Here is a 12,340-nt window from a genome sequence, read left to right on the forward strand (position 1 = left end):
TTGCTCAGATATCCTGCTAGGGGCAACAAATCCAAACTGATGGATTCTCCCAACGCCGACATCCTCGAACTGAAAGAGATGGTGAGGGATTTGTTCAGTGTTGTGCAAGGGCTTGCCTTGGGGCAGAAGGCGATTGCCGAGAAGGTGGGGAGGATTGAAGACTGGCTGAAGAAGGGGGAAATACAGGGAAACGCTTCGTCGTCTGGACCGAAGAAATCCCTTGGTAATGACCAGCGCAAGGATGAGGGTGAATCAAGTGCTGTGTATGCCCAGAGAGGACGCGGTAGGGGTCGTTACTACCAGCACACTGCTGCAGTAACCATCCCTGCTGGTAATCAGTCAGTCCGACAGCAACCTCAGCCAACTCCACAGAAGGCACATGGAGCTGGGAGTCAAGTGAAAGGAAAGGGGGTTGATCGCCATTTTGACAAGCCACCTATGCCGTATGCTGCTCTATTTAAAAAGTTGAGGGATCTTGGGATGGTTCAGCCCAGGATGTTAGCTCCATTGAGATCAGATCAGAGGCCACCTAACTATAATGAGAATGCCAGGTGTGAATTCCATTCTGGTGCGCCTGGGCATAACATTGAGGGTTGTAGAGCTTTTAAGCATACTGTCCAAGACCTGGTGGAATCCAAGGCCCTCCATTTTTCACTGTTGTTGAATGTTAATGCCGATCCCATGCCGGTACCGGGGCAGGTGATGAGGGGAGTAATCACGGGAAATTCAGATCGCGCCTATGCGGTGGGGGAAGAGACTGACAGTGACTGTGAACTTGAGTCATGGATAAAATCGTGCGTGGCAGAGAACTGGAAGGCTTAAAAAGATCAGCACTGACACTCGTCCGGAAGAGTAATATTTCTTGTTGTTAGTCTTTATTTGCATGAAAGCCATACGTGTTGCCCGACACGTAATGGTCCATTGTAAGGGTCACCTCATGTTTCATTTTGCAACATTTCTGCATCATTAATAAATGGATGTTTTTCAGTCAAAAAGCGGTGTTCCCTGTTTTTCATTTATTTTTGCAGTTTAAAAACAAATAAAAATGGCAATGTTTATTTTCATTTTTCTCTTCTTTTGATTTGTCTCGTTCCGAATTCAAAAATAATTCTCCGGATCTCGTTGATAACGATTTGGTTACACCTCATATGACTTCGACAAACCGATCTATCATGCCGAAGAAGAAGGCGAAGAAGATTGTGATTTGCTGGAATTAGCCAGGTTGTCAAAACAAGAGGAGAAGGTGATTCAGCCGCACGAGGAGCGGGTTGAGGTTGTTATTCCAAGCACCGCCGAGGTCAGGAAGGAAAAAAATTGGGGCCGCTTCAGAGGCGAGTCGAGAGCATAATGGTAACCTTGTTGAAAGAGCATGTGGATGCCTTCGCCTGGTCATGTCAGATATGCCAGGGTCGGATACCGATGCCGTTGCGCACAAGTTATCATGGAGAGGAGACTGTCCTCTAGCGAAGCAGAACGCCGGTGCTACTTATCAGAGAGCCGTGGTGACTTTGTTTCATGATATGATTCATCATGGAATCAAATGCTATGCTATGACATGATAGCAAAGTCCCAAGCAGGAGAGGGGCATCTGGCAGACCAAGGCAAGTCGTTTGACCGGTTGAGACGATTCAAACTGAGGTTGAATTGAATAAGTGCACTATCAGAGTGCGGGCCGGTAAGCTGCTGGGGTTCATTGTAAGAGAGGAATCGAGGTTGATCCTGCTTAAAAAAAAAACAGGAAGTGCCTGAACCGAGAATGGAAAGAGAGGTTCGTGGTCTACTAGGTAAATTGAACCACATGTCATGGTTCACATTTCCTCTAACAGCCACGTGGGAACCCATTCAAGAAAAAAGATCAAACGGTCAGGTGGAATAATGATTGCCAAGGGGCATTGGAAAAAAAAAAGAATAAGTGCAGGAACCTCTGATTCTGACATCTCCCTGTGGAGAGAGACTGTTAATCTGTACTTGATGGCCTTCGAGGGGTCTACGAGGTGCGTACTGGGGCAGCATGACGAGTCTTGTCGAAAAGAGCATGCAATTTACCTTAGCAAAAAGTTTACCGACTGTGAAACAATACATTCACTGTTCGAGAAAACTTGCTGTACTTTGGCATAGGTTGCTCGCCGACTGAGACAGTATATGCTGATTCATACCACTTTGTGGATTTCCGAGATGGATCCGATCAAGTATGGGTTTGAGAATCCAGCATCGACCGGACGGGTTGTGAGAGTGCAAAATAATGTTGACTGATTCGGGATACTCTCAGAAAGCGATCAAGGGGTGTATTGTCTGATTACATCGCTCCGTAACCCATTGAGGATTATCAACCGATGAAGTTTGAGTTCCCTGATGAGGACATCTCGAGGTGCTCTAATCGAAAGATTGAGAGTAACCGATCCCGGAGGAGGGGCCTGACCCTGAATCCGAACGGATTCTGATGTCTGATGGGGAGGTTAAGGTGAATAAGCTTGTGTTGCCCGGATAACGTTTGAATGCACCGACGGCGTGATTGAGTAGGAAACTGGTATCCTGGGTATCGAACGTCGGTGCGTACATCTACTGGGGCAACTCCTTTCTCATTGGTATATGGAATGGAGGCGGTGTTACCGGTTGAGGTTCAGATTCCCTCTTTGAGAGTCCTGATGGACGTGAAATTGCAGGAGGCTGAATGGGTAAGGACCCGGTACGAAGAGTTGAGCCTGATTGAGGAAAAGAGGCTAGCGGCCATCTGTCATGGGCAGTTATACCAGCAGCGGATGAAGCGTGCTTTTGACAAGAAGGTACGACCTCGGGTATATCACGTAGGTGATATGGTGCTGAAAAGGATCCTTCCTCCTCAAAACGATCGTAGGGGCAAATGGACACCCAATTATGAAGGTCCATTCGTGGTCAAGAAGGTTTTCTCTGGTGGAGCCTTGTTGTTAACGACCATGGATGGCGAAGATTTTCCATCCCCTGTGAATGCGGACGCAGTTAAAAAATACTTCGTATAAGAGACCCGCTGGACGAAAAGAATAAAATAGTCCAGGCAAAAATGGGCATCCCGGCGAACCAAAAACAGAAAGAAAGGTTCGGGCAAAAGTTAGGGATAAAATGAAAAAATTGTACACCCGGCAAGTCGAAAACCTGAAAAGGCGACTTGGGCAAAAAAGGGTATCCCGGTGGACTGAAAACCCAAAAGGACGGTCCAGGCAAGAGAGGGATTGAAACGAACAACTGCGTCCAGCATGATCGTTTGCGCTTTGGTTAAAGCATCATGGATAATACCCGGTAGGGATCGATCAGAAACGTCTTGTTCAGAAGGCAGAAAGCAAGGAGAGTCTGAGGACATATGGGGTGTAACCGAGTTGGAACTCGATGAGATCACGGGTTTCACGTTGCCATTAGGATAAAATTTTCCTTTTGAGCGCAATTACCTCTTTTCAGGAATTGCTTCCTTTGTATTGCTCAATTTGAGCCACACTTTTCAAATCAATAAAATGCAAATTCAGTCAAATAATTTTGTTTTTGTTTTTCATTACTGCTTTGATTGCAAAAACATCCAGATATTTTTGATAAAGAATCTTGCATTTTAAGACATACAGGTCCCTTCCAATGCATGTTTATAAGATGGAAAGCTTGAAATCTTATTTGGAAGGTTGAGTGACCCAAGTGTTGAAATCTTGACACGCCTGGGGCACGGTTTTATCTGACGGTCTGTTTTGCAGGTACTGTTAGATATTCTTCACTCACTGGCAGGTTGTGATGTGGAAGCTTTGTAACAGATCCCCAGAGAGTTCGCTCAGGGACGAATGAATGAAAGCGACGAAGTGACGTTGAGGCGTACGACGATCCTTGATAATAATCAAGAAGACTCTTCAAAATCGGAAGATTTGAAAGTCAGTAGAAATTCCCCGCAGGGTCCGATCAGGGACGAATGAATGGGTAGAGAAGCGAGAAGAGACGTCGAGACGTCCGACGACCCTTGAAATTAATCAAGAAGACTCTTCAAAGTCGGAAGATTGAAAATTATGTATAAATCCCAGGAGTACGTTTCCGTCGAGCGCGGAGCGATTGGGAATACAAGATGATGGAGCAGAAAAGGTCCAGACGAGTCTGGGAATTCTCAAAAGTGGAAAGCCGATACGAGATTGGGAGGTGGATACCGTGGTTCGACGAGTCGACGGGTTCTGTACCTACTTTTCTCATTTCCCAGCTAGGTCCCCAAGCAGAATTAGAGGACCAACTCCCTAGCAGATCAAGGTCTGTGGATCCCCCAACCGAGTCAAGATGGTTATCCCCGACAGGTTTAAACGGTGTTTCCTCAGTAGCCAGGCCAGAAGGTTGTTATTCCCCGAGTGGAGCGGGTTTCAATGAAATATATCTCCAGCAGTGTTCATCCTACCAGTGGATTGGACAAGTTCCCGTAGCAGACGGATTTTTGCATCCCCAGCTGAGTTGATTCTACTTATGGATTGCATGGGTAATCCCCAGCGGAGTAGCATTTGTTTCCCTAGCAGGGTCAGGGTGGTTATCCCCAGCAGGTGATAGATTGAGGTTTCCCCAGTCAATGGGCCTGGAGGTGGCTGTTTCCCGGCAGAGTATCTGTGAGCATTTCCCCAGTGAAGTCGTCAGGTATCTGTGAGGGTTTCCCAAAGCAGAGTCGGGATTGATATCCCCGGCAAGTCAAAGACTGTTGTATCCCCACAGAGCGTTGGTGGTGTTTATATCCAGCAGGTTCTCGAGTGGATTAGGGTGCAAAGGAGGTTCTTCCCCAACAAGGGTTACCTTTTCCAGCAGCAGTGCTATTCCCCAGCAGGGTGGAATCGGAGCAGTGACGAGTTCCTCAGCGGAGTGTCTCGTATTCCTCAAGAGAGTCCCTTGAGGGGGACATTTTTATGCATTCCTCATAAAAAATAGCATGGCATATCGCATAGAAAAATAAATAAATCGCGTAGCATTTCCATATTTATGGAGCATTACGCAGAAAAAATCAATCATGCATCATATTGCAAGCATAAGCTAGTCTCAGACCGTGGTCATCGTTTGAGAAGTGGTTTTGCCTAAAGACGAAGGTGTTACTCCGAGGAGTTCAGCATCATGATGGTTTTCATCAAAGGTGTTCCCCAGTAGTGCGATACTGGAAGAGGAGTTTCTGTCGAGCAGAGATGGGAATATTAATCAAGAAGTGGCGTTCAGGCCCAGTTTCCGATTCTCAGATCGAAGAAGCTTCCGACATTTAGATCGATGCAGCTTGTGGCAGTCAGGCCGGTTTCCGGTAGTCAGACCGAGGTGGTATTCAGGCCAGTTTTCCGGTGTTCAGACCGAAGTGGTGTTCAGACCAATCTTTCCGGTATTCAGACTGAGGCGGTATCCAGACCGAAGTGGCGCTCAGGCCAAGTTTCCGATTTTCAGATCGAAGAAGTTTCCGACATTTCAGGTCGACGTACTTTTTCCGGTAGTCAGACCGAGGTGGCGTTCAGGCCAATTTTCCGGTATTCAGACCGAAGTGGTGTTCAGACCAATCTTTCCGGTATTCAGACCGAGGCGGTATCCAGACCGAAGTGGCGCTCAGGCCAAGTTTCCGATTTTCAGATCGAAGAAGCTTCCGACATTTAGATCGATGCAGCTTGTGGCAGTCAGGCCGGTTTCCGGTATTCAGACCGAGGTGGTGTTCAGACCAGTTTTCCGGTGTTCAGACCGAGGTGGTGTTCAGACCAGTTTTCCGGTGTTCAGACCAAAGTGGTAGTCATACCATGAAAATAAAAGAGCAATTATCAAAAAATTCGGGGTTCAAGAAAAGCATAAAAAGAAAGAGAAGAGAATGATAATCCCGAGCGGATGTGGTATTCAGGCCATGGTTATCCCTGCGTTACCATTTATCTTGGTATCCAGGTCGACGTTTCTCGGTATTCAGGCCGACTTTCTCCGTACCAGACGGATTTCTGTTTCAAGATTGTGTTCTTCGCCGATTCTGACAGGCGTTGTTAATTATTTTCCCATCAGAGTGCAAATTGTTTGTCTGTTCTTGGTATTCAATCACTCTTCATCCTGATCATCTGAAAGCCGAGGCTGTTCATATCGACAGGTTCATAGTGGATTGAATAGGGGCAGCTGTAACACCTCAAAATTTTCCCTCCTCTCTTGGGACTGAGCATTAACATATTACATATCATTTTTAGGTCATTAGGCATTGCATATTGCATATCATGTGGTTACATTGTGCAAGTCATCCTCTTAAGTCTTGATCAGAAGATAAGAGGTCAAAGTGCAAGCTAGGGTTTCATTGGACTGGTCATTAATCATCTGAGGATGTGGAGGTCCAAATTGGGGTTTTTGATTCTCAAAGGATATTGATCTTCATCTTGATTGGAGTGATTCATCATCATCATCATGGTTTGATTTCATCAAGTGTTGAAGCAGATACCTTGAGATTAGGGTTTTGACCACTGGTCAACCCTAATCAGTTGCATTGGGCCAATCAGGGCATGATCAGGAGAGGGGGTCTATGATGGATATGGGTATCATTCTATGGTTATATTAGGTTAATTGAGGCTAGGGTTTCACCCTTGAGCCACTTCATCAAAGGATTGGGGCTCAGATTGATCAGTACATTGCCAGATTCATCTATCATTCAGAAAAGTCAATTGTGCCTGGATTGATGGATTTGGAGGAGGGAGAGGGCAAGAGATACTCCATTCATGTTCAAACAAGTCTCATTTGACATTTCAAATACTCACATTGAAGTATTTGAGGTCATACCAAAAGTTCCCAAAAGGGAACATGACCTATGGTTTCAAGTTTCCAAAAGGATGGCAAGTTTTTGGAACGACTTCAACTCAACTTTCCACCATCAAAAAAGCTTCAAATGGAATTTTGTTGAACATGAAAGTTGTAGATTTTTCTCTCCCATTTCCAAAAAGTCCAAGATCACGAGAATCGGATGAACGGTTGAGGAGATATGATCAAATTACCACCGAGCGTGTATGGCAAAATTTTCCATGTATCGATGCATACGAGTTATGTGTCGATGCACACTGTTAAAAAATGCTATGTATTGATACAAACAAGTTATGTATCGATGCACACTGTTAAAAAAGTGCTATGTATCGATGCATACGAGTTATGTATCGATACATACTGTTAAAAGGGTGCTAGGCATCGATGCAAAAGTGTTATGTATCAATACATAACTCTGTTTTGAGCTCTCATACAGCACTGTTCACGTCCATATTACTTCATGCACCATTTTCATGCACAAGAGTGAAAATCTCATTTTGTCAAAACACCTCCATTTTAACCATTTCCATTTACCAATTGGTTAATCATGTTTAGAGGGTGATTAGTGGAGAGTATTTAAACCATAATCATAACAGAAAATCATAACCATAATCACAATTCACAAGAACCTAACCACTTTTCCCTCCATTTTCTCTCAATTTCTCAAGAACTTCACCAAACTTTTTGATCCAAACTTCATCAATTCTTGATCAATTTGAGCGATTCTTTTTGATTCATGTTCATTGAACCTTCCTCTCCAACTGTTTTGAGGAATTTGTGCAAGAAAGCTCAAGAATAGCAGCTGTTCATCATGAACTCAACCATGACAAATTGAGATTTCTCACACTTGGAGCTGTTTTGGATCAAGCTAGGCGTGGCATTCATCTTCCTCAACCTTCTCCTTCATCTGTTTTGGACTTTGGCACGAGGAAACACAAGATTTCATCACTGCTTCATTCAAGGTGCAAAAATTCGAAACTCACTATTGCTTAAATTATTATATGCGTTTGAAAGATCGTTGAATGTAGATCATCATGATGTGTTTAGTTTGTGAAATGATTGAGAATCGAGAGAGAAATCTAGGATTTAGGTTTTGATGTAGAAACTTTAATTGCTCGATCCCGATTGTATGTTAGGAATTAGGTTGAATTGATTGCATATCCTTAATCTACATGTTCATGCGGTTCCAATGGATATATGCTTGTTGATTTTGGTTGATGTTTGATGTTCTTCAATTTTCTGGAATGTTCGTGTGTTCTTGATGAAGAATGATGAACAATATGCTGTTTGATCCATTTTTCTGGATTTCATTTCAAATTACCTGTTTGCCGCGCCCAGGAGCCAATCAGAGCGCTCCTTTTTCACTTAGCCAAACGACGTCGTTTTGGCTAATGTATTAAAAATTACAATCGTGCCATTCCAGATTTAATTAATTGATTTATTCCATTTCTGTTTCTTTTCATTTTCATTTTTGATACAAGAACTTCAAAAAATCATAGATGCTTCAAAATTCATCCAAATTTTGTGAAATTTTTTGTGCCATGCTCATGAGAATGTGTAGAATTTTATGGTGATTTTTGTGGATTTTTTGCACGTGTGGAAATTTAATTGACCTATTGATTTTGTTCATGTGTGCATTTTGTGTATGTTTCACCATTTTTAACATGAAATACTCATACATTGTCCAAATGGAATTAAATTTCACATGCTGATTCTTGACACATTTCTGGAGATTTTGGTATATCATTTGTGATTTTTGGATCTCTGGATTGGTAGATATGATTTATTCTTTTGGAGTGTGACAATTTGTGTCACACTAGGTTAGGTCAATTTCATGAATTTATTTGACATGCCTGGGCTTTTCAAATTGATCTCAAATTTTGCATGCTGTATCTTGTATATGTCTAGTTTCACCATGAATTTCTGTATGAATTTTTGATTCATTTTCCATTTAATTGAGATTTTTGATTGCTGGTTAGACATTTTTGGTCTTTGCTTGACTAGTTGATTTCCATGTCTCATGAAATGCTCATACTGTATCATATGAATGTGAAATTTGATGGAGTGTTTCCTAACATGTGTAGGTGTAGTTTAGCTTTGGTCCCATTCATTTCCCATTTGTTATCACTGTTTTACAATTGATTGAAGTTGTTACTTGTTTTGTGACCTAGTTTAGGTTGATTTTTGCATGCCTCAACATGTTGATTTAATTCCCATGGTTCCACTAGTCCAAATTGCATGGAAATTGATATGCCACTAATTGGATATGTTCTGTTTAGGATATAATTTTTGTGGAATTTATTGACCTGTTTTGATATTTTTTTGGATGTATTTATTCTGTTGACTCATTTGTGGTTCATACTTGCTTACTTTGAGTTAAATTGTGCATAAAATGAAATTAGTGTATAGTTTGGATATGGGACCAATTGGGATCTTTTCTTATTTGACTTATCTTGACTTTGATAATGTTTCCCTTGCTGTTTCACATTTTTTCCATCCTTTGGACCCTAGGCTTGTCCTAGGGGTCCTATTACTCATGTTTGAGTTTGGCTTTGACTTTTCAGGTTAAGAAGTAAAGTGCTTAAAAGGAATTAATGCAAGTTGAATTGTTTCATTTGACTATTGTAAACTAATTTGTTTGTGTTGTAGGGTGCTTGGTCCACTTGAGCTTGTTGCCATGCACATTATTTTTTGATTGTACATTGTTTGTTAATTCTTATGTTGCTGATGGTTTATGTTGGGATGCTGACTGTATTTGACTGATTTCAGGTACCCTTAGTGGCTCAGTTCTTTTAAGAACTTGTATTGATTTGCTTTGCTTGCTAAGCAATTTGCATTGAGGTAGACTTTCTTAACTTCATGTAGTCTGGGAGACCCGGCATGTTACTTGGCCGGGCAATTGTCTGAAGTCCCCCTTTCGGGGCAATGTTTGTGATTGTTTACATTTATGCCAAGCAGGTGAAAGACCTCTATGAGGCAATTGGTGGATCATAGAGATATGCAATCTATCTCCCACTCTTCTGTTGAGTCGTCCCTCTGCTCACACTGCTTGTGTTTGATGCATTGGGACACAAACCCAAGATCTCGTGCTGTTGCACAATCGAGTCAGAGTCTTTGAGCGTAGAAGGGTCCCTCCATTCTGGACCCACGCTCCTTTGTCTGATGCTCTCCCTGGCCAGGGATAAGAGCTGTGAGGCACACCCCTCACTTCACCTTTTCATCTGCTTCACCTTAGCCTCGTAATGGCAAGGTTAAGAGCGCATAATACCTTTGTACAGACGACTTGCTTCGGCAGTCAAACCCATTGTTTGAGCCCACTTGATTGGTTATAGTGTGTGCTTTGTGAATATTTGTTTGACATGTTTGTTTGAGATGCTTGAATTGTGTGATGCTTGTATGCTTGCTTCTTTCCTGGATAGGATTAGCTCGCATTTGCGCAAGTAGGTAGAAACCTAACGTAGGGTCAATGATGCATGACAACACTAGGCTCGAGTACAGCTCCCTGGTAGTGCGTCTTCCCCCGGTTTCTGGCTGAAATCTTTTTCCCTTTAAGGGGAACTACATCGCCCTGATCCTTGTTCCAGACGAGGTATGTAGGCAGGTGGTCGTGCGAGACCACTCCGGGCACTTTTTTTCTTTTTTGTGTGTGTTTACTTGTCATCTGATTGTGTGTTTTGGTTCGGATGCCGACGTAAGTCCAGTGATTGGCAGTCGGGCTCCACGTTTGCCGTTTTGTGCGTGTTTTGGTTCGGATGCTGACGTAATTCCATCGAGCGGTTGTCGGGCTCCATGTTTGCCACCCTTGTGCGTTTATTTGTTTTGTGTTGTTTGGCGTGCGTAAGCCGAACTACATTGGCTCTGATTCTCGTTCCAGACGAGATATGTAGGCATAGGATGCGATGTCCTATCGAGCTCCCTTCTCTTAACCCCACCTGCGTTCCCTGTGTGTGTGTGATGTTTTAAGCAACCTTTTCTTTCTTTTAGAACGTGGATCCCGTCGAGTACGACGGACGTGAGGGGTGCTAATACCTTCCCCTTGCGTAACCGACTCCCTTACCCTTTCTCTTTGGTCGCGAGACCATTTCCTTTCCAGGTTTCTCTGAGCGTTTCCTTTCCCTATCTTGGGATAAATAACGCCCAGTGGCGGCTCTGTGTTGTGTTTTTATTTGAGCCTCGCCGGTTGTTTTTTCGCGGATGCGACAGAATGAAGTCAGTGAAGACTTTGTCAATGAACCTGTTATGGCTAAGGTTTCTGAATACCTTGACCAGGAATCTCTTAATGACTTCATTCAAAAAGTTGTGGGAGATACCACCAACAAAAACGATGATGTCTCTGACACTGGGGACGCTGAAAGTTCCAAGCTGATGATAATCACCAAGGACACCACTAATGGTTTCGTACAGGTAGACAATGCCACTGAAGGCCTTCAATTACAATTCTAAAAGTTGGACATCACTGAAGATGTCAACATGGAGGTTAATATGGTCAAGATATCCCAGGAGACCTCCATGGAAGTTGACGAGGAATGTCGACAGGAAGAATATAACAAAATTGCCTTCCCTAAAGAGGACGAAACGTATCAGACTTCCTCCGAAGGTGCCAGAAGAAGCAATCGAAAGTCATGTTGTGCCATCGGTGCAGTGTTGTGTTCGACAAGAAGGCGGCCTAAAATCTCGAATGGGTAAGGAGAGCGAATCACCAAGAGGGTCGCAAAGCTTTTCAAAATCATCAGGTTGTTCAGCCCATAAGGGCTTTAGACCCTAGGAGATACTATGATCTAAGACGACCAATGGTGAAACTTAGTGAAGCCAAGCGAATAGGGACGACTACTAAACCCATTTCTTTCAAACCTAGTGATGAAGTTTCGAATGGGAAGTGGGTAAAGCCAGTTGATGGTAGGAAACACGGTCAAGGGAAATGAAAGAGCTTCGAAGTCGAAAGGGGTTCCTCATTAGTTTACCGTAGGGAATTCCAGGTCGACAAAAGAACCTCCCATGCATCTGAAAACTATAAAGGAAAAAACCATATGACAATATCTTAGTGGAGACGAGAGCAGAGGAGAAGGAAAGCCCAGAGGGATGTTGGTGAGAAAGACAAAGATGAGTCTAGCACCAACGTGCCTGCGAAGCAAAGGGAAGACTCAAGCTTTGACAAAAGAAAATTCAATGATCTAACATGGGCGGCCAGAGAAAGATATAATCAAGTGGTTGTAGAAGATGAAATGTTGACTGATAATTTCGACTCAGGATCTGAGGCTTCTCTAGATATTTTAGTCGGTGTGGTGTCTGTGATGTCAAGGAGTTCGACCAGATCACAGAGGTCGAAGATACCGACAACATCACGGAGAGAGAAGTGGTTGCTCATAAGCCAATATGCTACTACATGATGAATAATGGTTGCGTTGAAGAGAAAAATGCCTTCTTTGAGAGACACAATGAGGATATGAAGAGTCATCTTAAGCCTCTCTTCATTATTGGAAAGGTCAAAGACATTCCCATTAATAAAATCTTGCTGGACTATGGTGCGACCGTGAATTTGATTCCTCGTCACATGCTGAGGAAAATTGGCAAGTATGAC

The sequence above is a fragment of the Lathyrus oleraceus genome, chromosome 6 (assembly GCF_024323335.1).
Source record: "Lathyrus oleraceus cultivar Zhongwan6 chromosome 6, CAAS_Psat_ZW6_1.0, whole genome shotgun sequence".
Classification (NCBI taxonomy): Eukaryota; Viridiplantae; Streptophyta; class Magnoliopsida; order Fabales; family Fabaceae; genus Lathyrus; species Lathyrus oleraceus.